Source organism: Triturus cristatus, chromosome 1_1, assembly GCF_964204655.1.
Source record: "Triturus cristatus chromosome 1_1, aTriCri1.1, whole genome shotgun sequence".
NCBI lineage: Eukaryota > Metazoa > Chordata > Amphibia > Caudata > Salamandridae > Triturus > Triturus cristatus.
The window spans coordinates 1,296,758-1,322,257 of record NC_140579.1 but is presented as its reverse complement, the minus strand read 5'-3'; the positions used below and the strand labels follow the sequence as shown (position 1 = coordinate 1,322,257).

The 25,500-nt window shown below is 46.4% G+C and overlaps 1 pseudogene across 1 annotated transcript in view; it reads right to left on the bottom strand.

The window, feature by feature from the left end:
• The window catches only part of LOC146869040 (coiled-coil alpha-helical rod protein 1-like), a 206,051-nt pseudogene that overhangs the window by 11,925 nt on the left and 168,626 nt on the right, over nucleotides 1-25,500 (bottom strand). The window contains exons 15-16 of the transcript XR_014971950.1: nucleotides 24,229-24,380; nucleotides 12,032-12,173 (exon numbers count right to left, since the gene is read on the bottom strand). The product of XR_014971950.1 is annotated as a coiled-coil alpha-helical rod protein 1-like (transcript). The remainder of the gene's footprint in view (nucleotides 1-12,031; nucleotides 12,174-24,228; nucleotides 24,381-25,500) is intronic.

Sequence of the window (25,500 nt, the reverse complement as noted above, 5' to 3'; positions counted from 1 at the left end):
GCCTCCATGAACATATCTGATATAACGCTGCACACTGCTCTCCGGCCTCCATGAACATATCTGATATAACGCTACACACTGCTCTCCGGCTTCCATGAACATATTAGATACAACGCTGTACAATGCTCTTCATGAACATATCTGATACAACACTGCTCTCCATCCAACATATTCTTGGTAGGACACCACTCTCTGTGCTCAATAAACATATCCCTGATACAACACTGCACACTGCTCTCTGTGCTCCTTAAACATATCCATGTGAAAACACTCCAGACTTCACTGTCTTTCAAGAATATATCTGTGATGAAGCACTGCCGACTGCTCTCCGCACTCCCAGAAGGAATGGTTTCTTACCTGTAACTCCTGTTCTCTCGTAGGGGTATTTCCATGATAAGTCATAAGCACTTGAAAAGTTCCGCCCATGTGCGGGGACCCCAGAGCACTTCTTTTGATACATATTTTTTAAAAAAAATGTTTTTAATTAATTAAACAGGCTCACAAAATCTCATATAATGCATTACATGTGTGAGAAGTTGGCCTGGTATATGCTGTCCACTAGTTATAGTGGGCACCTTGTACCAGTCCAAACAACCCTTATTGATGATTAGGTTAAAGACAACCTTTACTGAAAGCTATCCTAGTGGTAGCTTATAAAGAGCAGCCTTCAGGCTAAGTCTCGAAGGAATGTAAAGCAGCTTGGTTTACCAGATTATGACCTCTTGAATGACCAAATGAAAGGAGAACCACACAAGGTATATATAAAATATATGTATTTATTTCTAAACACTCTCTAATCTCTTTATGAGATTAAAGAACAAGATACACAATATTAAATCACTAGAACGACAGTAAATAGCACAATATACAATGGGCCCCAGGGGGGGACCAAACCATATACTAAGAAAATGGTATAAGAACCACTACTTGACTAGACACATTGCCTAGAGCACGTAGAATCGCTGGGACCCCAAGGAACCACCCAAGGTTGTGACACAGGGGACCCACGGAGGACGCATGTAGTGTGAGAACACAGCCACGAGCTCCGTACAATCCTATGGGAAAGTCGCGGTTGGAATTTTAAAGATCAAGGACACTTAGGAGAGGACTTTGAGCAAACCCTTTCAAACTTAGAACGTTCTAAGGCCAGCACCCATGTGAGCACCGGAGTACTCGTTTTACATAACCCAGGGAAGCCGGGTGCATAGGTGTCAAATGGTGTCAGGAATCTTCGTCATTTTCTATGGCGAGATGCTGCAGAGTGCTGCTGCTGTGAAGAGAAAATGTGTCTGGTGTGATCCAAGCCTGAATCGGAGATGTGAAGAACCTCAAAGCAGAGAGGACAGAGTCTGGGTCACTTCAGGGGGACTAGGGGCACGGTAGAACAATGCCCACCAATGTCGGGTGTTTCAGGTGAGAAGAGGTGAAGCTTGACTCCACTGCCATGGGCACCAGGAGACGTCGACTACGACCAAAGTCCGCAGGCGAGCTGTCCCACGAAGGATGTCGAGTGCTGGGGGGTCGGTATACGGATTGGAGACCAACAAGCCTTGGCAACGGCAACCCACGCAGTGAGAGTAAAAAGGCTTCGGTGTGGACCAGCAAGGTCCTGTGAACTCCCCAAGCGATGGAGAGTCAGAGCACGTCTGGAGCAACCAGGTAAGCCCACTAAAAGTAAAAGTACCCTTCTCAGGGACCCACAAGTCGACGGACAAGGGATTGCGAAAGGACCTCGAGAGGAATCACTAAATACCAGCCCACGGGACACTCGTGGAGTGTAGGCCAGTAATCTTCGGTGGAATCACTGCTCGGGGTCTGTACTACAAGTAGTCCAAAGCACAGCCTCAGGGATCGCAAAAAAGCATATGCTGCTGCAAATGTGGGCTTTGGATCTCAGGTTTGCTGAGAGCACGGATCGGCCTCGGGGAATCTAGGAAACCCACCTCCTGTGTTGCAAAATCTTCGGAGTCCTTCAGGAGCTGCGTAGTTGCAAACCGGACATATGCGTCTTTGGTGCCTGCCTTGCAGGGGAGTAATTCCTTTACTCCAAGGGAGATTCTTCGGTCATCCAACTTCGGGTAGATAGTTGAAGTTCTGGGATTCTGTAGCAGAGTTTCGTCTAGGTAAATCTAAAGTCCTGTAGCCAGGGGTTTCTACTTTATACCCAAAGAAGGGGTGGGACAAACTCTAGGGACCCACCTATGGGAGGGTCAGAACAGAAGGGTGGCTACACCCATGTCCTTTGTCCAGCTTCGCGCCAGAGCAGGGGCTGATAGCCCCTGCAATCGGTTTGAGCTGGACTATGCACAGGGACACAAAATGTGCCCCCAGTGCAGACATCAAAGCACTCTCGGAGTGCAGCCACCCTGCCCCAATACACTAAAGCCTGTCTGGGAGGTGGTCACACCTCCCTGTGACAGGAAACCTATTGTCCAGCCGTCCCATGCCGTCCAGCAGCAAGAGGGCAGACTCGTGTCTGTCAGCACCCATTTTGTGATGCCAGAGCTTGCAAAGCTGGTACCGGGTGTACCGGTGCTGTCATATTTCTCCTTCTAGTAGGGTGAAATCATACCTCCCACACCAGTTACTGGTGTGGAGGTATGATTCCAAGGTGTTTGACACCAAACACGACATGTTTCCATGCAGCTGTTAGAATTTACTGCGAGGTTATAATGCACTTAAGAGTATATGGTAGGCTGCATCACAAATAACCACGGAATAGAGGTTCCGAAAGCTGCAGAGGGGCTCTGCTCATGCATGGGCACCCTCTCACATAAAACCCAGCACCCTGCCTTCAGTATTGATAAGGCCTGCCATAGGGGTGACTGATAGGTTTATATGTGCAGTGATATGGATAGATATAGTGAACCTATATCTAAGTAAGGGGTGCATACACCACCTTACACAGGCTGCTGTAGCAGACCTGTTGTGTCATTTTGAAAGGTCTCCCAGAGGTGGCATAATACATGCTGCAGCCCCTGAAAGGGCTCTGTGGTACCTATGCCCTGGGTATATAATATACCATATACTAGGGCATTATAAGGGTACCTCAGAATCCAATCTGAAGTGTACCTAAAGTACATGAACAACCAATTTAGGGAGAAAGCAGATAGACTGGGGTCCTGATTAGCAGGATCCCAGTCAAACTAAGTCGAAAACCAGCAAAACACCTGGCAAAAAGTGGGGGTAACCATGCAGTCAGATTCCACCTTCCTACAACATGTACACATAATTAACCATTAACCATTTCAATACATTTTTGTCCAAAGCATTGTTCAAAGACAGCGCCACATTTAGATCACATCCCAATTTCGTCAGGATATCACCTCTTTTTTATGATAAACACATTTTTATTGATTTGACAAAAAGACACCAGCCATACATTACGACACCACGAAGACCAGGAGTACAAACAATGGTCTGTGCGACCCATTCCACGAATATGAATGGTAGAACGGCATGTGTTAGGACATTCCCCTTGAGACTAAACCATTCCCCTCAACCACTTCCCCCAGATACTCCGATAATTCTTAGTACACCCACGTGCTTCATACAGAGTTTTTTCTTACGTGGCACACCAGTCGACCCCGGTCTGCCAGCGCCTGACACATGGGGGTTCAAGGCTTTTCCATAAGGCCTCTATGTCCCTTTTAGCCACCACCATTGCTGTAGTAAAAAACCATTTGTCATTCCTGGACCCATCCAGCCCATCAATAATGCCCAGGATCGTGTGTCTCAGGTCATGCGGCAGGATATCACCTCTTTGACCATAACTGGGACAGACAGTCCGTACTCGGAATTGCCTCTATGCATCTATATCCCCTGGCTCATCCCCCGGGTATGATCCCTTCTAGGTTTCTATACGTCGCCCAGGGGACCATATTTTATCAAATTTGTTCGTGCATCCCCTGCTATCATATATCACTTTTTCAGCTTGGTAGCACCAATCAAGATCTGCCTCCCATTCGGCTACAGTGGCGGATACACAGAACCCCCATTTGCATGCTATGTTTCCAGGGCCGGACTGGGAACCAAAACCGGCCCTGGCAAAGTGCTCGACAGGCCCCCCCCCCCCACCCACTGGGGGCTGGGGGTGCCGCCGAGCTCTTTGCCAGGGCCGGTTTTCGTCCGATTTTGTTACAGGGCCGATTTTGCAGCTATGCTGCTAAAACGGCCCTGTAACAAAAACGGCCCCCAGGGCCCCAAAACCGGCCCCCACCCGTGCGACCTACCGGGGGATTGCCCGGTGCCCGATACGGCCAGTCCGGCCCTGTATGTTTCGTTTGCCCACCCCGGCTGCAAGGGCAAGCCAAATTCTCGTGTGCTTAGGCCCGTCTTCCTCACCCTTAATCATCAGTAGGAGACCCTTGGCCTCCACCGGTACCTTTACTCCCATTACCCTGGACATTGTTGCCGCCACTCCTTGCCAATAACTCGTGATCACTAAGCAGTCCCAAAGTATATGGAAGAATGACCCCCTCTGCCTGGCATCCCCTCATGCAGTCCGCGGATTGTACCTTGCCCCATTTGTGCAAAAGTGTACGAGGATAGTACGTGCGATGTAGGATTCTGAATTGTATCAGCCTAAATCTAGTCCTGATCGCTATTTCTCTGGGCCCCTGAAACGCATCAGTCCACTCCTCCTCCTCAAGAGTACCCACATCAGCCTCCCACACTGTCCGCAGGAGTATCAGGGGTCCTGCGCATTGTGAATTAATTTTTTGTATATTGTCGAGGTTGCCCTGTCCGGTATGGGGTCCGCCAATAAGCGATCCTCCAGGGGTGAGTAGTCCGGAATAGCCTCTCCAGCCTTAATTTGTTGATGGAGTACATGTATAAGCCACATATGGGGAAATGCCTGGGAGGGTGCAAGCCTGAATTCGATTTGTAAGTCCTCAAATGATAGTGACGCTGTACCTCTCCATATGTCACCCAGATAATAGTTACCTAAGGCTCTCCATCCCGCAAACCCCTCCAGTCCCTTTCCTCGATAAATCTTCTTAAGTAGATATTTTTCGCCTTTCTACAAGAAGGCCTACAAAGACCCTTAAGAGATCGAAAGACAATAATGCAGTCTAAATACATAAGCTACATTGGCCGCATCCTCAAAGAATTGAAAAAAGGTAGCTAGTATACTAAATTTGTGTAGGTTTATAGTCTTAAAAAGACAGAATAATCTCCTTCACAATACCCCTTTTTTCATGACAGATGAAAGGAAAGGACAGAATAGCTAAATAGGCTGCCATTATATGTCTTTGAAAATAGAAGCTGTGCCTTTGAGATCCCAGAGACCACCAGTATCCCATCATGCACAGCTAGTGACAGTTACTTCAGTTCTTTTTGAGGGAGATGAGAAGAGCATGTATACTCTATGTTATGGATCCCTGTGTCTATTCCACCGGGGAAGAGGGAGGGTTGCTTATGACATCATGGAAATACCCCTACGAGAGAACGCACTTGAATAGATTAGCAAGTCCATCCCTGTAAAACGCAGTGGAAGAGACAGAGAAAGAGATATGTAGATTTAAGCAAACAGGTTCCGGAGGGAAGCCTGCCCTACTTGAGCATCTGCCTTGGCATCTGAATCTAGGCAGTAGTGTTTAGTATGAACTGATTTCCAGGTAGCAGCCTCGCAAATCGCTGCAATGGGAATATTACAAAGTAAGGCCGCAGTAGCTGCTTTCCCTCTAGTTGAGGGAGCTTTAGGCTTACTAGCTAAGGATTTATTAGCTTTTTGGTAACAGAGAAGAATGCAGGAAACAATCCATCTAGAGATGGACTGCCTAGAAGTCGCCAGACCAGTACGGAAGGAACCATAGTTTACAAATAACTGGTAAGATCTCCGTAGCTCCTTAGTCTTAGCTAAATAGAATTAAAAAACCCGTCTAACAACTAGGGAATGAAGAGATCTCTCCGCTGGAGTAGATGGATTCTGGAAAAAGGTAGGCAAGGAAATAGTCTGGTTAACATGAAAATCTGAAACCACCTTAGGGAGGAACTTCGGATGAGTCCTTATAAGCACTTTAGATGCGTGAAAAAGTGTGTATGGCTCTTTACAGCATAGTGCCTGGATTTCGCTAACTGCGGACAGAAGTAACCACCACAAGTAAGCCGTTTTCCAAGACAGAAGCTGAAGAGAAGATTTTTTGTATAGGCTTAAGTTCTTACATAAGACGAGAAAGTACCACATTAAGCTCCCAGGGAGGAGAAGGACTCTTAATGGGAGGAAAAACCATCTTCAAATGCTCCAGGAAATCTCTAATGACAGGAATTCTGAAAAAGGAAGTTTGTGAAGGGCATTTCCTGTAGGCAGTAAGGGCTGCCAAGTGAACCTTAATGGAAGAAAATTGAAGGCCAGATTATGCCAGATGAAGCAAATATGGAAGGATGACATCTTTCTGGCAAGAGGTAGGATTCTCATGCTTTGATTAGCACCAAATACAGAATCTCTTACATTTATGAGCATAAGAGGACCGCATAGATGGCCGCCTAGCTTCTTTGAGGATGTCCATGCAGCTTTGGGGTAAGTTCACGTGTCCATATTGTACAATCTCAGTAGCCATGCTGCCAAATTCAAAGAGGAGAGCTTGGGGTGCACCATCTGGCCTCTGAACTTCGTTTGTAGCTCTGATTGGCAAGGAAGCCTGAGATGTGGATGGATAGACCGGTGAAGGAGGTCCATGAACCACGATTGACATGGCCACTCTGGAGCTATGAGAATCATTGTGGTCCTTGACTATGCCAGCTTGATTAGGACTGTCGGGATTTGAGGAACTGGAGGTCTGCATGACCAGTTGATCCATACGGCATTTCCCAACGTTCCCGGTTGGTAGTACCTTGACCCAAAGTTTTGGCATTAGCTGTTTTCTGCGGTGGTGAACAAGTTGACCTCCAGAGTACAAAGCAATCACAAGGAGATGATGGACGGAGTGCTTAAACTTTCAGACACTCACCCCAGTCACAGATCTGGGTTGAATCCATCATCGTTCTTTAGCTCACTTCGCCACCTCAGTTTAGACCCAGCTATATGCAAATCAGTCTTGACCCTGTGCCTCATGGGAACAGTCCAGCCCGAACTGCCAAGCCAGGTCTTCCCTGAACTGGAAACAAGCATCCTGGGAACGGTTTCGGGGTAACACCCCTCTTCAGCCAGCCTCGCTTGAATCCAGTGGCAAAGTGAGCAAGGGAACACGTCTGGGCATACCCTCCCAACTTATGGATTTCCTGGAGGAGTCTGCTTAGAGAGTCAGCCTGAGCATTTTGACCACCTGGGGGGTGAGTTGCTGTTATGGTCAAGTTTCTGGCCAGAAGCCACTTCCAGATCGTCTGGGCTTCCCGAGACAAAGGTCTGGACCTCGAGCCTCCCTGCTTGTTGAGGTAGTACATTGTTATTGTATTGTCCGTCTGTACAAGCAGGGAGATGGAGCTGAGTGATGGACGAAAGGCTTTCAACGCCATGTGAACTGCTCTTAGCTCTAGCAGATTGATGTGCTAAGTAGATTCCTTGTGTGACCATTTGCCCTGGATTTGAAGTTGACCTTTATGGGCTCCCCTTACTAGGAGAGAAGCATACGTGACTATAGTTTGAACAGGCATCTCCTTGTGAAACAGGATCCCTCGTAGGAGATTGGTGAGATTGCACCACCATTTGATGCACCAGAGGGCATGTTGAGACAATTGGATCTGGTCTTCCCAGTTGCCTGTTCGCTGATCCCATTGATCTTCCAGGTATTCCTGCAGAGGTCTCATGTGGAGACGTGCATTCGGAGTGAGGAATATACAGAATGCCATCGAACCCAGAAGTGAGGATACCTTTCTCACAGTCGGGCGAGACAGTGCCATGAGAGCCTGAGCCTTCCGAAGTATCGATAAGCGTCTCGCCTCCAAAGGACAAACGTTTGCCGTGCGAGTATCGATGGAAGCTCCCAGATATTGCAGGAACTGCACGGGAACCGAAGTGGATTTTGCCTGGTTGATATGAAGACCCAACCGAAGGAGATCGTCAGTCCAACTGAAATGCAGCTGAGGTTCCTGAGCCGTGGATGCCTTGATGAGCCAATCGTCTAGATAGGGGTAGACGAACACTTTGTGTTTCCTCAAATGCGCGTCCACCACCGCCATGCATTTGGAGAAAGTCCTGGGCACTGACATCAGGCCGAATGGGAGCACACAGTATTGGTAGTGGTTATCCCCACAGTGAACCTCAAGAGTTTGCGATGCTTCTCTATGATGGGAATGTGAAAGTTAGCATCTTGAAGGTCGATTGCACATAACCAATCTCCTTGATGTAACTGAGGCTAGATTTGGTGTAACGCTAGCATTCTGAACCTCTCTCTCTCTCTGAATCCACTTGTTGGCCATCCTTAGGTCAAGAATGGGTCTATACTCGTTCTTGTCTTTCTTTTTGAAAGAATCTGGAGTATAGCCCCTGCCTCGTTGTAAGGGAGGAAAGGGTTACAACGCCTGTTTCTGTAAGAGAATGTCCGCTTCCAGTTGTAATTAGAACCTGGATTGTTTCTGAGGTACTGACGGTGGAGAGTTGATTAACCTGAGTGAGTATCCATTTATTAGAGTTGCGCTAAGATTGAGACGCACAAGAGGGTTATTTTGAACATTCTGATGCAAATGGCCCCCTCCTTTTTTTCTTTTTCTTTTGTCAGTATAAAATGATTTGTATTGTAATGTTTTTAACTGTACCATTGTACTTTTATGATATTTTCTAAATATCGAATAAAGGTTTTTGATGATGATGATGAGTATCCATTGCGATCAATATTCAGCACCCAATTGTCTTGCGTTATTTTTTTTGTCACTCTGTCAGGTAATGCTTGATGCTTCCCCCTACCGGAGCAGGTGATGGAACAGGGGGAAGACAGGATTCAGAGTTTTGCACCAGCTGGCATCTTGCCTCCTTGAGCAGGCTGCTCGCCTAATCTTCTTCTTGTTTGTTTTTTCTGATACGGCTGGTAGGAACGTTTGTACTATGGTTGCGTACCTGCCTGGCAGCCCCGATACCATTGAGGGGTTTGAACCCTCTGTGTAGAGCAACGCCGTTGAAAAGGACGGAAAGATTTGCGCTGCTTCTTAGGACTCTCCAGGCCTACTGCTTTTAGTGTCATTTCGGCTTTCATCCTGGCCATCGCCTCGTCTGCGTGATTGCCGAAAAGAGTCGTACCTGAAAACGGGAGATTCAGAATGCGTTGTTGCGATTCAGGCTTGAGTGACGTAAGGCGTAGCCATGAATGCCGCTGTAATGCCACGCCATGGCAATACTCACGTGCAGCAAGAATGGATGTGTCTGCTGCTGCACTTATAATTTGATTAGAGACCATCAAACCCTCTGCCAGTATTTCATTAAAATCCTCTCTCTTGTCTATAGTGAGGTAGTCCGCAAACTGCGGAAGCGATTCCCACACTGCCCCGTCATATCTCCCTAACAAGGGTGTAGCACAAGCAACTTTCATGACAGTCGCTGTGTTGCAAACTTTCCTCCCCACCGAATCCATTTTGTGGCTTTCTTTATCTGGTGGTACTGTTGAAGTTGGAGCTGTGGCATGTTGCTTCTTCGCAGCCACCACAATAATAGAACTTGGAGTTGGGCCCATCCTATGGAAAGCAGGATCCTGCTCCGGAGGCCGGTATTTATTATGCAGCCTGGAAAGAGCTGACTTCACAGTTAAGGGTGTCAAGCAAAGCTCCATCGCTGGTTCTAACAGTCCTGGCATCAGAGGAAGCAAAGGGCATGACACCTGTTTTTGTTGCAGAGTCTCAAATATGATGGAAGGTGTAGGAGTAGAGACTGGAATGTTCAACTTGAAAGCACCCCTCACTAAAACCTCTTGAGAAGTTGAAATGTCATCAACTGGCGAGATCCGTGGGGGAGGTGAATCCTTCAGTGTAGGTGAATGTCTGCCAGTGCTTGACGAGGAAGTGTCTCTGGTATGTCTGGAATGAGACTTCCGTCTATGATGGGGAGAGGAGTTGGCCTGACGGCTAGGGCGCTCGACCTCGGACCTGGGTTCGACTCTCGGTAATGACGCTGAACATCCTGTGATTCTGGGCAAATCACTTCATCTCCCCGTGCCTAACAAAGAATGAATGTGTGTCCTAATGTAACGTAACTGGTGCTATGTAAAGCGCTCTGATACCCGATTGGATTCGGGTCAAGTTTGCGCTATATAAAACTCTTCAAAAAAAAAAAAAAAAATGATGGCGATGACGTGAATGAGTAGAGGATCTATGACTACAGAACAATGGCTCGTGTGGGATCTAGACCTCTGTCTTTGTGGCGAAGATGGTGGAGGACGTGGTGGTGGAGGAGGAGGAGGAGGAGGAGGAGGCGGAGGAGGAGTCGGAGATCTTGGTTCCAAATTTGGAAGAGGTGGTGGAGACTGCTGATGAGATGCTGGAGAAGAAACGAGCCTAGATGGTCAATAGGTTCAGGAATAATCTGAATCTGACGTGTAGATACATCTTTTCCTACGTACCTTCTGAAGTCTTGAAGATGGTGACAAAGTTCTTGAGGAGGTTCTTTGACTCCCTCTAGACGTCGATTTACTCGTCGACGCCGACCTTCAATGTAGCCTAGAAGGAGGATCTCGCTTCGACACTGAGCGTCATCCTCTCTGCGTCGATCGACGGTGGGAGTATGTCGGTGATATACAGTGATGACTTGGGGGCCGTCTCGACATCGAGCGACTTTGCCGGTGAGAAAAGGTACTCGACGGTGACCTATGAGGTGTCATCGTCAGCGGTGGACTTCCTGAAGCTGACCAAAGTGGTATCGTCATCGGCTTCAAAATCGACGTCAATGATCTTTTTCGCGACGTGGAACGTCGACGTCGTTTGAACCCAAGAGCCCTGGGTAGATGGCGAACAGGTCGGAGCTGTGCCTCCTCTCGACGTCCTCGTCCGGGACCATTTTTTAGCCCTTCTTCTGCTGGAGAGCCCCCCCAGAGGCTGAAGCCTCCTGTTTTCTTCTCTCTTCTGCTCCCTGAAGCCGGATTTTCTTTCTGTCACGCCGAGTACGCTTAGAGAAGGTTTTATAGATGGAACAAGCATCAGGAACATGAGCAGCAGGAAGACAAATTATGCACACACTGTGAGGATCAGTCTTGGCCTTCGTCCTACCACTGTCTGGGCACTTATCAAAAAGAGATGGCATTTTTGAGTGAACAACTGCAAAGTTTCTGTCAGAAAAAGACAGAAACACGAAAAGGAAGACCAAAGACGTCGAGTGAAGTGGGTATTTGCTAAATTCAGAAGTGAATTTTGAAGAAAAACACAAAATCGGTAGAGCTCAATGCTCCAGGGTCCTGAAAGCAGGAGCCGGAAAAAGAACTGAAGTAACTGCCACTAGCTGTGCATGATGGGATACTGATGATCTCTGGGATCTTAAAGGCACATCTTCTATTTTCAAAGACATATAATGGCAGCCTATGGGGCTATTCTGTCCTTTCCTTTCAGCTCGATCATGAAAAAAAGGGGCTTTGTGAAGGATATTATTTTGTGTGTTTAATGCTACAAAAACGACACAAATTTAGTATACTGGCTACCTTTTTTCAATTCTTTATGAGGATGCGGCCAGGGTAGTCTATGTATTTTAGCTGCATAATTGTCTTTCTAGCTCTTAAGTGTCCTTGCAGGCCTTCCTGAATAAAGGCGAAAAATATCCACTTAAGAAGATATATCTAAAGAAGTGGTCCTGGGTCCCCGCAAGTGGGCAGGGCTATTCAAGTGCTTATGACTATACATGGAAATCCCCTATGAGAGAACATACCCTGATACAACACTGCTCTCTGCGCTCCACAAACATACACCTGATACAACACTGCGGACTAGTCTTTGTGCTCCAGCTCTCTCTTTTACTTGATTGTTTTAGGTATTGTTTAGGTAAATATGTATAGTCATTTAGGGATTGTCCTAGGTATTGTTTTGCTTGATTGTTTTAGGTAGTTCTATATGGCGAGATGTTCACCTGGGGTGCCAACTGCATCGCTTGGGTTTAGAAGTGATACACAAGAGTACTTGCCTTTAGAGAGCGGTGTGCCCTTGGGTGCAAGTGCTGTTGGTAGTTGCTCTGTCTCTTCCTCGCCCATGGCCTCAGAGGTCTGAAGGGCAGGGAACCTGCTCTGCTTGTGCTGCCTCAGAAGCCCTTCTTGTCTGAGTGTGGCCTGTGAGAAAAGAAGTTAGACTGTAACAGAGATCGGGATCAAAGGATTAAAGTGAAGCATGATGGGCTACTGCATGGAACGTGAAGCTGGTCTCAATCTGAGCTGTACAGAAGAGAGATGTTCCCTGAGCACTCCACCAAAGGAAGCCAGTTACAATCTTCAAACAAAAGGTCTTCAATATAGGTTATAAAAATAAATATAAATCGCATCCCTGATGAACGCATCTCTCCAAAAGCTAGCCAACACGTGTTTCGTTGTTGGAAATTATTGTACAATTAACTTCCTGAGGGCTAGAAACAGAAACAGACATGAGGGCATTACATAGTAATCATTAATAAAACATCATAAGGCAACCTTCACCATTTGCTAACATTTAGAAAAATGACTAAGTCTGCAAGAAAGAGGAACTGGCAGTGCTGTATTTCAAAATCAGTGGTAAGTCCATGCTGTAAATACACAATACTATAGTAACCAGCAATGTGAGACAAGGAGTCAAATCCCTTATTGTGATAACCCGATATGCATTTCCTAATGTGACACACCAGAGTTGTTGGCACCCATAAATCAGGATAACAAAGGAAGACAATAAGCAAAGGCTGTGACAGAACGAAAGGAAGAAGTGATCATACAAAAGTCCACAATCTGTGATACCGTACAATTATAGACACCATATTATAACGCACTTAGATTAGGAGACTCACCTGAACTTCTAGAATTAACCCCTAAACCCTTGGATACATTGGTATGACACACCTGAGAATCAAATAATCAAAATAAACAACAGCATATCAGTCTATCCCATTAGGACTCCAAGCACTCCTGGTCTAAAGTCAATCTCACCACTAAAACTGAAGAATAGAAATATAAGAAAACCGAAATGCGTCCATCGTTAACAATAATCCAAATAAAGATAAAATTATCAAATTATTTGCGCGTTACAGCACCTTGATCATACAAGGTATCCATCCATCGTAAAAATCATATTGATGCAAATCATATACCCACTGGAATAATTCTGTTGATGCATGTGTATCAGCCAAACACTCTATGAAGTTTAATATAAATCAATTTGAGTCCTCTCAAAAAAAACTGGTATTGGGCATTAGTAACATTGTGGGTCCTGATCCTTGCTTAATGCAAGTTTAAATCAAACATGGGCTTGCGTGCTCGTTTGTGGCATTGTGGATGGGCGCCATCTTAGAACAACTTATGTACACAGCAATAGAATAAGGACTAGCCGTGACCTCACAACTCTGGTCTCTATTGTTATCTTAATGGGCGCTATCTTGAAACAGTTAATATAGAAAGAGCAATAGCGGACTAATCACATCTCAAGAACGGGCAATATCTCGTAGCCACCATTTTAAAGTGTCAAATGAAAAGTAAAGTATATTTCCTCTTGATATATATTTGTATAGCCCACAACATATTGACACAGAATCCACACTAAAATGAGGTTGTCAACCTTCTAGCAACTGGGTCAGTACTATGCAGTAGATCGTAAGAAATATAATGCAACTATTCAAAACCAAAATGTCATCATATAAGTAAGGAATTGGGTGACGGACTCTTTATAGGACACAAACCTAAACCACATACAGGCGCAACCGAGGCTATCTTGGTGAGGCCTACCAAGTAACTATAAATCATAATCGCTAAAGTCTGAAAATGGATGTATAATAAAAGGTTATAAGTGAAATTAAGGTTTACATATAATAAACGACGCCCGAACTGCAGGGTGTCAAGGCACGGCGAATCACTTACAGTAGAGTAAATTAATCTCCTATACAGTAATGTAATTTGTTGTCAATTGTTTTTACCCTTTTCAACTGCATTGAGTTTCACAAACCAAAGTGCTTCTTTTAGTCTTAATTTGAGTTCACAGTTTCCTACTCGGGAGTCTGCCAAAACCATTTCCATAAGAGAATGAACTCCAGGACACCAAAGGCAATTAACCCCAACCACCACAGTTAAGTTCTAATACCACCTTACTGCTCTGTACCCTCCCCCAGAACATGTTTCACATCATATTCCATTGATATTAAGAATTATTTTCAAAATCACATGATTTCCATTTTTTCATTTAGCTATTGAGACTTCTATTGCAAACCAGGTTCCAAAGTCGGCAGCTCAGCTACTAAACCATGCCTCGTCTGTCCCAGTGCAGCACAAAAACTGACGGAACCCATGATGTGAGCGACACCCTGAAGCACCATGGACCAGGGCGATCCCAGCCTCTTGGCCTTCAATAAGACTGATCACCAAATCCCACACTCAACATCCTTTCCTCCTGCATGGACATCACTCAAACACTACTCAATTGGTTTGTATCGTTCATAGACAGCAGGCAACAATATATCCCTATGACCCTCCCAGATCATCTCCATTAATTGTTGAACAGGAGTTGACCATTGTTTTAGTGTTGAACCTCTACCTGGGAGTTCAGGTGTAAACTCATTGCTGGCATAGTTGTATCTTAATGTGGCGATGGCATTCACTATACACCACCTTAGACGTTACCTTTACCTGATCCTGCATGGCAACGGTATGTTCGAGGCATATGAGCTGCAGATCACACACTGAGGATAAGATCGCCATCTGGTGTTGGGCTCGGATGATTGCAGGTTGTTGTTGTCTTCGGAAGAAGCCTTTGGTCACGAGGTTGGTGACTCCTCCCCTGGACAACAGTGCGCATGGGCATCTACTCCATCGTCAGATTGTTTTTTTCCGCCATTGGGTTCGGATGAACTTTTTCCGCTCCAGCAGAAAACTTCCAGCAATCGATTTAACTCTTCAATCTTCATTCCATCGACATCGAAATCAACTCGGACCGGTTCCGGAAGCGGCTGATGGACAGGACACCCTTCAAAAAATGCCCCCAGTGTGGAGCGAAGCTCCCCCACAGTGACCACCACGAGGTTTGTAACCTCTGCCTGTCGCTGGAACATAACGAAGCGACCTGTCCAGCTTGTGCCGCCTTCCGCTCCAAGAAGACCCTCCGGGACCGAAGGGCTCGACGCCATATTATGGCCAAACCAGCTCCAGAACCGGAGGATATCTTTGCTCAAGGTGTTCCCGAAGATGACACCGAAGATCTCGAGATCGTGTCCGAGGCCGACGATTCCGATGACCTCATCACTCCAGGGCAGCGTGTGAGTACTACCCCCCCTGCCCCTGCCCCATCCAAAAAGACACTGGTCAAGACTCCGCCAGCTGGGCCCAGTCGCGACCGGAAATCCTCTTCAGAAGCCCCGCCCTCGGGCCCGGCTCCGAAGACATCTAAGCCTGTAGGTGGCTCAGGCTCGAGCAAACCTCATGTGATTGTACCTACAACACCTTCGGCACCGAAAAAACCACTGTCGGCACCGAAACAGGCTTCAAGACCGAAATCTCCTTCGGCACCGAAACGTTCCTCGGCACCGAAGTCTCCACCGGCGCCGAAACGTTCCTCGACATCGATGCCTCAAAGTCCCTCGGCACCGAAACCATCGGCGTCGAAAACTCCATCGGCACCGAAAACTCCATCGGCACCGACAAATCCATCGGCACCGAAAACTACGTCCACACCGAAAAAAGTTCATAAAGACCCAAAATGGCCGCCACCACCTTCGGAGCCGGATGAACTTTTTCGCCCAGATCCTAATCAAAAGCGGATCTACATCAATCCCGACACTGGACATGTGACTGCCGTCCCATACAAAAAACGGAAGCTGGACATCACACCGCCTCCAGCTCCCATACGAAAAAAGGACTGTGCTACTTCACCACTTCGTCCTTCCTCTCCTGTATTACCTCCTAACCCGTCCCCCCCTCCTCCTCCTCCTTCTCCTTTACCTTTACCATCTCCCTATCATTCACCTCCTCCACAGGATGATACTGATGACTTAGGGGGAGGGGCGGACCCTGACTTATTTAATGATCCTGTTGATCCACACGACCCTTTTACATTTCCAGACACAGCACCAGTGGATGACTGGTCTTTTCCCATGCCCGACATGCCTGACCCCACTACCTACCCATCCAAGCCTTCCCCTCCTGATGACCATTTGGGGTTTGGCCAACTAATAAATAGGGCAGCAACATTCCATGGCGTCACAATGCACACAGACCCCCTTTAAGAGGACTTCCTCCTCGATACTTTTGAGCAGTCACAAAAAACTGTTCACATACTGCCCATGATTAAAGGGGTTATAAAGCATGCCACTGAGGTCTTTAAGGACCCTGTTAGGGCTAGGGTTCTCAACCCGCGCATCGAAAAAAAGTATCGACCAGCCCCGCAGGACCCTGCATACATTAAAGGCCAGCTACCCTTAGACTCCTTGGTCGTATCAAATGCCAGGAAGCACGTTAACTCACAGACAACTGGAGAAACGCCTCCCCCTGACAAGGAGTCTAAGCTTTTAGAGGCCTCAGGCAAACGAGTCGCCGCACAGGCGGCGAACCACTGGCGTATTGCCAATACCCAGGCCCTGTTAGCCCGGTATGACAGGCCGCATTATGACCAACTTGAGGACCTTCTGCAACATCTGCCTGAACCCTTTAAATCCCAGGCCACTGACCTCATTCAAGAAGGCAAATTAATATCTAATGCCTCCATTAAATGCGCCTTAGATGCGGCAGACACTGCTTCTCGGGCAGTCAATACTAGCGTCTTACTCAGACGACATGCCTGGCTCCGTATTTCCGGTTTTAAACCGGAGGTTCAAACCACAATTCTAGCTCAGCCTTTCAACCAAGAGCAGCTATTTGGCCCTGCAGTGGACACTGCATTAGAAAAAATGAAGAAGGATAATGAGACTGCCAAGTCTATGGGAGCACTGCAGCCTCCTCAAACCCGGGGTTCCTTTCGTCGCTCCTTTTATAGAGGAGGCTCCAAAAACACTGCAACTGAGACCACGTCCACCTTTAAAAATTCTGGCCAAACATCCCCTAACAGAGGATATTTCTGAGGAGGTTATAGGGGAAACAATAACAAAGGTCGAGGGCGGGGCAACAACAACAACGCCCGCACCTCCACAGCCACCAAACAGTGACTTGCCACCACTCCCCCCAGACCATTCCACTCCGGTCGGGGGGCGGCTCCAACAATTCCTACCTGTCTGGACTTCCATCACCACAGACAGATGGGTAAGACAGATTATCCAGTCTGGCTACTGCCTCGAACTCATACAATCCCCCCCAAACGTGCCACCCAAACAACGTCCAATGTCCTCACATCATCTCTCTCTCCTCAAACAAGAAGTTCAATCCCTGTTACAAAAACATGCGATAGAACCAGTCCCTCTTCAACATCAGGGAACAGGGGTGTATTCTCTATACTTCCTCATTCCCAAAAAGGACAAAACATTAAGGCCCACACTGGATCTCAGATTCCTAAACCAGTATATACATTCGGATCATTTTCATATGACCACCCTCCAACAAGTCCTCCCACTATTACAACAGGGAGACTTCCTGGCCACATTGGACCTCAAGGACGCGTACTTTCACATCCCTATGCATCCCGCTCACAGAAAATATCTAAGATTTGTGGTAGATGGGCAACACTATCAATTTACCGTTCTCCCATTCGGAGTAACAACAGCGCCCAGAGTGTTCACCAAGTGCTTAGCAGTCGTGGCAGCGCACCTCAGAAGACAACAGATCCATGTCTTCCCCTATCTGGACGATTGGCTCATAAAAGCCAATACTCACCAAAAATGCGTTCTCCGCACTCATCGCACAATTCAAACTCTCCACAATTTGGGATTCACTATCAACTACCCCAAATCCCATCTACAACCTTGCCACTTACATCAGTATCTAGGTGCAACCATAGATACATCCAAAGCCATTGCTTATCCCAGCACTGCCAGGATAGCCAGTATACAAAATCTCATCTCTCAATTTCAAACTCATCCATCTCTTCCAGCAAGAGTGTTCATGCAGCTCCTAGGCATGATGGCGTCATGCATCTCCATAGTCCCACACGCACGACTTCAAATGCGTCCCTTACAGGAATGCCTAGCACAACAGTGGAACCAAGCTCACGGACAACTTACCGATCTGGTGTTGGTGGACAGTCGCTCACTTCGCTCACTAAAATGGTGGAACACCATCAACCTGTCCAAAGGGCGACCGTTCTTAGAGTCTCTTCCACAAGTTGTGCTAACTACCGACGCATCTCTCACAGGGTGGGGAGCCCACCTCCTACACCATACCACTCAGGGCAGATGGACCAGTCAACAGAAACTGGTCCACATCAACCACCTGGAACTCTTAGCAGTGTTCCTAGCACTAAAATCCTTTCTGGTACACCTGAAGAACAAAACTGTCCTCATACGCACAGACAACATGACCACAATGTATTACATACAGAAACAGGGAGGGACACATTCTCTCCAACTGTCCCAACTGGCACAGCAAATCTGGAGATGGGCAATTCCCCAAAACATCTACCTGTTAGCAGAACATCTCCCAGGGATCCACAATCAAGTGGCCGACCTCCTAAGTCGCCACACACAACAGATCCATGAATGGGAATTACACCCCAAGGTTCTACTCCCCTTCTTCCAAAAATGGGGACAACCAGACATAGACCTGTTCGCCACTCCCGAAAACACAAAATGCCCAACCTTCGCCGCCAGGTTTCCACACCCACAGTCGAAGGGCAATGCCCTATGGATGAACTGGTCAGGCAGATTTGCGTACGCTTTTCCGCCTCTCCCACTAGTTCCATTTGTGGTACGCAAACTCAAACAACAGTCGCTAACACTAATACTAGTAGCTCCCACTTGGGCACGTCAACCGTGGTTCACCACACTTCTGGAACTATCTTTAGTTCCACATCAAAGGCTACGCCTCTCCCCGGATCTATTAACCCAGAACCATGGAGAAATCAGACACCCAGATCCTCAAGCACTGAACCTAGCGATCTGGCTCCTGAGGTCTTAGAGTTCGGATACCTCAATCTCCCTCCAGACTGTATGAATATCATAAAGGAAGCCAGACGACCAACTACTAGAGCATGTTATGCCGCAAAATGGAAACGATTTGCCATCTACTGCGCTAATAATGACATACATCCATTGGATGCTTCCATCCAAAACATCATTTGCTACCTACTACACTTGCAAAGATGCAATCTAGCGTATTCCTCTATACGTTTACACCTAGCAGACTTGGCAGCCTACTTGCAAAATAGGCAACACCTGTCCCTTTTTAAGGTACCAGCCATCAAAGCGTTCATGGAAGGTCTTAAAAGAATTCTTCCCCCAAGATTACCACCTTCCCCAGTGTGGAATCTCAATGTGGTTCTAACAAGACTTATGGGTCCCCCATTTGAACCTATGCACAAATGTGAATTACAATTCCTAACATGGAAAGTAGCTTTCCTCATCGCAATCACTTCCCTACGCAGAGTAAGTGAAATACAAGCCCTTACACTAGAGGAACCTTTCTTACAGCTACACCGTAACAAAGTGGTTCTTAGGACAAACCCTAAATTTCTTCCAAAGGTGATTTCCCCTTTCCACCTTAACCAATCAGTAGAGCTACCAGTCTTTTTCCCAAACCCAGACTCCGTAGCTGAAAGGGCCCTACATACCTTAGATGTCAAAAGAGCCTTGCTCTATTACATCGACAGAACAAAACCTTTTCGAAAGACAAAACAACTCTTTGTTGCTTTCGCACCACCACATAAAGGCAATCCCATCTCCAAATCCGGTATAGCCAGGTGGATAGTCAAATGCATCCAAATATGCTACCAAAAGGCTAAACGTACACTTACAGTTCCCCCTAGGGCGCACTCCACGCGTAAAATAGGGGCTTCTATGGCCTTCTTAGGTAACATTCCCTTAGAAGACATTTGCAAGGCAGCCACGTGGTCTACCACGCATACCTTCACTAAACACTACTGTGTTGATGTGCAAGCCAAACAACAGACCTCAGTGGGCCAGGCTGTCCTAAAAACTTTATTTCAAACTGCTGCAACAGATATAGGCGTCCACCGCTAAGGGGAAGCACTGCTATATAATCTATCCTCAGTGTGTGATCTGCAGCTCATATGCCTCGAACGGAATATGCTACTTACCAGTATGCATCTGTTCTTGGCATGTAGAGCTGCAGAGTCACACACGCCCGCCCGCCTCCCCGGGACCTGTATCTGTTCCAGCATCTGTCTTACTTAGACATTACACATAGACATCCTTTCTTTCATTCCTATACACTCCATCTTTTCCCATCATGGCGAAAAAACAATCTGACGATGGAGTAGATGCCCATGCGCACTGTTGTCCAGGGGAGGAGTCACCAACCTCGTGACCAAAGGCTTCTTCCGGAGACAACAACAACCTGCAATCATCCGAGCCCAACACCAGATGGCGATCTTATCCTCAGTGTGGGACTCTGCAGCTCTACATGCCAAGAACAGATGCATACTGGTAAGTAGCATATTCCATTTCAAACATAATCAAGTCAAAACTAAGTTTATCTTCAATCGGTGGGAAGCTCAAATCTTAGAAGACTGAGACTGTGATAAAAACACAGCTGGCTGGCTTTGGCCACTCCATCTCTACCAATGCCCAGTCCTTAAGCTTCTACATCAGACTCTGCCATACATTCAGAGAGCAGGCGAAGACGAAAACCCAGACAGCTTGGTATCAACTAAGCCTCATATGAAGGACCATATGCTACTGTTCTAACCACTCATCCTCTCACACACCAACGGAGGCAACATCCCTCCCTTATGCTCTGTTCTTGAAGATACCAGTGGCTTACGGCCACACGATCAGTTCGCCACCACAACCATGGCTCGCATGAAGTTTAAGTAACTTTTTATCATTTGTCAGAGCATAAAAACCATCAAACAAAACAAACTTTGCTGAAAATCTTCTCATTCTGGTTGTGATCATACCATATTCAGCACAAACACAATGCTCCTGCTACTTATCAATTATCTAGGACAAAAGGTTTCTTATTTGATTCTGAACATACTGTTCTCTCCCAGGAATAAAATGAAACTCTCTTCTCTAATACCTCAATTAACATCGCTGCCTCCTCCCCAGTCTCCCACCTGAGTCCACTTGTCTCTTGCTTTGTGTAGATGGGTACAAAGCTTCTACTGGAAATCTTCTTTCCCTTAAGGCCTATAGTCACTTTCATCAACCTGCTTCTACCCGCCGAGGCAGACCTTCTCTTAGCCTCATCTCTGCTGTTTATACACTGTCTCTGCTTGGGATGGTACGATCTAGAGTGGATTACAGCTGCGTGCTTCACCTAGGGCTGCTCTATCTAAGGCATCTTAACTACAGCGACATGCCTAGTTTGTCGATCCAGACACTCTGGCCTTGCTGCTCCTAGGCTTCGTTCTTTCCACTAGCCACTCATCGAAGTCCAATATGAACTACAGTATACTGTTCCCCATCCACTCTCTGGACATCCTCCTTTACTAATCCAGGGTAGAATCATATGTCACATTACTATGAATGGGTCAGAGAGCTGTGTTCATCTAATACTCTTCTGCTTACAAGATTTTACAATAGGGTATTGGGTTGCCGCTAATTTTGTAACCAAGCTTCCTCACTCTGGAATCATCTCCTCTTATACACTTCAGGACACAATGTAAGGCTTACATTTTTTATCAATAGTTGTTCAGACTACAGGGCCAAGAGACTAGCAAGTGTCTAAGCACTCTAGAAAACCACTGTAACATAACTACTACCTGCTCCTTGCTCTCCGCCAGGTCTGACCTTTCAACCACCTAATGCTTGAAGGAGCAATGAACAGGATGGAGCTTGCAGGGCTCCGAGCTGGCTGCATCTAGTGATCCCCCGGCACCCTGTTCTGTAAGAGACAGAGGAAGCTGCAGCTCACGAGAACGTACCACGTCCACACCGCTGACAAGATGGCAGCAAGTTGGGAGGGGCATTAGTGAGTCTGGACAATCAAACTCCAGCCAACCATGGACAAGCTAGTGAGTGTTGATCAACTGTGATCCTTCCCCAGTGGAAACAGATTCTGGTGTCACAGAGGTGTGGTGGGAGGGCAGCCCCGTGGGATGAATGGAGGGGGGGGGGGGGGGGGATCAGGGTGAGGGGGTAACTTCCAGGCAGTCAGATTCTCCTACAGCTTACAGGTAAATCTCACGCTGGAGAAATGTAGAGGCTTTCAACAGCAGAGACACTACTTACAAGTGAAAACAAATGACTAGTCGGGCTCTTTAAATGGAGTAAGAGTGGTATTTTTGTCCCAAAAGCCTCAACCCGTAGAGAATCCTGTGAATGAGATCAGGACCTGGCTGTATATGTGGGAGAGCACTTTAGAGAGGGAGTATTTCTGATAATGCCTACCATGAGAGACATTGAGGTCCCCTCAAGGAATGCAGAGAATAAAGTGCGACCATGGAAGGGGCGCTGTAAGAACTCAAGGCTCAAGTGTCAGTTGCCAAACGTGGTGTTGACACCCTTAAACAGTAGGTTTCTTTAGCTGAAAGACAGAAGTTGTCCTGTAGTTTCAGAGGACTGAGGAATCGGCGTCTGGATAATCGTTTATGTGGAATCAAAGGTGAGGCACCATGAAAAGGAGGCGACAGCTACGAACATATGTCTACTGGGATTTCCTGCTCTGGCTGATGACAAGTATTCTAGAACTAGGGCTACAAGAATTAAGGGATTCTGCGGCTGCAGCTTTTTGGAAATAAATATAGATTTACCACATAACATCATTTGATGTATAATCTGTAGATTTTAATAAAAAACATGACGACATGCATTCCGATGCACGAGAAAGCCCTTTGAAACGGTTGACTGGTCTTGTTTTAGTTGCTTATAACTGTATTTGGGTGTTAACTTGGTACTACATATGTGAACTCCTTTCCCAGACAGTATTACAATGTGTACAAATGGCAAAATAATGAATACTATGTGCCACATTACACTGGATAATTTGGCTTTTCTTGCCGAATAATTTAGTAAATGTGGTTGTCCTCTGCTGCATAATTTCAGTGGCCCTGTATATGCCTGAGGTACAGCACTACATGCAGTGTTTGGTCTTCAATAGTGATACACATGTAGGTGATAAACTGTTTGAATGAGGTAACCGTAGGCAAAATAGCTTGAGAGCCCAAACTAAAGCTACGAACAAAGGAGGTGCCAGTGAAGGCATCAAGGAACAAATCTTCTTGAACTGGAATCTTACAAGACTGTGGCATTGACGAGCCATGCAGGGTGTCATGAGGGAACTTCTACTCCTATGACTTGAAGGTCCACCCTGGTTACCAGCCATTGCAAGAGTCCACCCAGGACATTCTTAATGCAAAGAAGGGGCACAGTTCATCAGTCAAAACAGGAAGACTAGATACAAATCCTGATGTCTCACGCCTGCACTCTGAAGATCTGAGATATGTACAGCCCGACACCATTCCCCGCTTGCTGGCCGAGGAGAATCGTGGGTTTGGTTAGGTTGTATGCAAGAACTCCACACTTAGAAAAACATACAGTGTGGTGTTGATGTATGTACTTGTCATCTCCTCGCCCTCTTAGTGCTTTCCTGTAATGTCCTTTAGGAAGGAAAGTGTTTTCAATCTTGTGCGATTGTCACTGATGGAACTAAGTTGTGTCTTGAATCAGCAGACCTGCTGGATCCTGGACTGCACAGAGTTGGGTACATCCTCAATAGAATGATTACTCTTTGGAGTTGTCTCCCTCCTTTCTCCAAGCTATTAGTTTTTCATAGCTCTCAAAATCATGCCTTATTCTACTCTTCTGCTGGCCGATCACCCTTGCCTACTGCTCATGTAACTAACTCAGTGGTTAAGGCCAAAAACCTTTTTTTAACTTGTAAATCTGTGTTCGTTATTCTGTAACCCACGCATGCTATGTAGAATGCTCCACTGACCTTCATGCTGGGTTCATATTAAAACAAGTACAATAAATAAAAGGATTTGAGCCTGGGTGTTGGGTCTTGAGGTTTCAGAGATGAAGATCTGACCAGGACAGTGTTTTAAGTCTACGCTTCTAAGACTATCTGGCGCTGATAGATCAAGAACAGAAGCTGGCAGCTATAACCGAGGTTGTACCATCATGAGATTCCGATCCCTCTCCAGCTCTCGAAGCTGCTGGCTCAGCCGCTGTGTTTCATGCTTATGCTTCTCCTCCTGCAGCCTTATCATGTCCTGGCTCCGCTCCTTGTCCCGGACAGTTTGCCGCTCAGCCTGTCTCAGAGCAACCACTGCAAAGGGGAAAACATCCAGATTTTAGGACATAATCTTAGTAGTTAATGGAGACAGATGCGCTTATTATAAGTTGCTGTGGGGAACCTAATTCTAGGTGTTCTTGCAATCCCAAATCAAGAGAGTGAGAATGGCATGTACAAGGATAAACGTAAATGATCCACCAGCACCGTGAATCCAAGTGGGAATGAAACATGTGGAACACAAGAGCACAGGACGGACAGATGAAGTGACTGCTCCAGCCTGAAATGCTGGCCACATCCTCTCTGAAGGGGAACACGAGTAACCCCAGACATGTTTCGGGTATTATCAGTGAGGTACAGCAGCCTACGGCCATACAATCCTGAATGCACCCGATCTCGACCAGTGAGGTACCGCTTCTGTTCTGTGGCAGAGTGAGTACGGGAACAAGGAGTGGGAAAAGCCATTGCACTGAGGTTGTCTAACAGAGAATCACAAACTCACGAAGGAGTTACCCTTCAACAAGGAAAAGGGACGGGGTATATGTGCCGTCCGAATCGCAGCCCACTGTTTCGGGATCCTGAAACAGCGGGCTGCGATACAGACAGTCGCAATAACAAGCTCTGCCTTTTATCTATGATGGTATCCAATCAATTGAGACCATTGGACATGAGTTGAAGTTCACTTTATTAATGGCTACGCAGACAATACAGATCTTTCCATTATATAAGAGACACCCATAAGCATGAGTATTTGCCGCCCAGGGTCCACTAGTAAACGTTCAAACTATTTTTGGAGACTCATTATTCTAAAATCTAATCCGCAATTACCAATCCTTTGGATAGAAGCAGTTCCACATTGTTCCATGAAATGTTACTCCCTGATTTAGGGGACGTAACATATTTTTCTGTATTGCGCCAATTTTTCTTAGAAGTGATGATTTTAAATTGTTTAATGATTGTCCTGAAGAAGGTGACGAATAGTTGATCTTTCACCGTAACGCCGCATCAACATTTTTTCCACAGTTTCGATTTACCTTGAAGCTGGTTTTTAATCATACATTTTTCTAACAAAACAGGGTCCTATTGATGATTACCGTGTCTATGTGTATTTGAATGTGTTCATGAGATACGTTATATTAGAGATTTACATTATGTG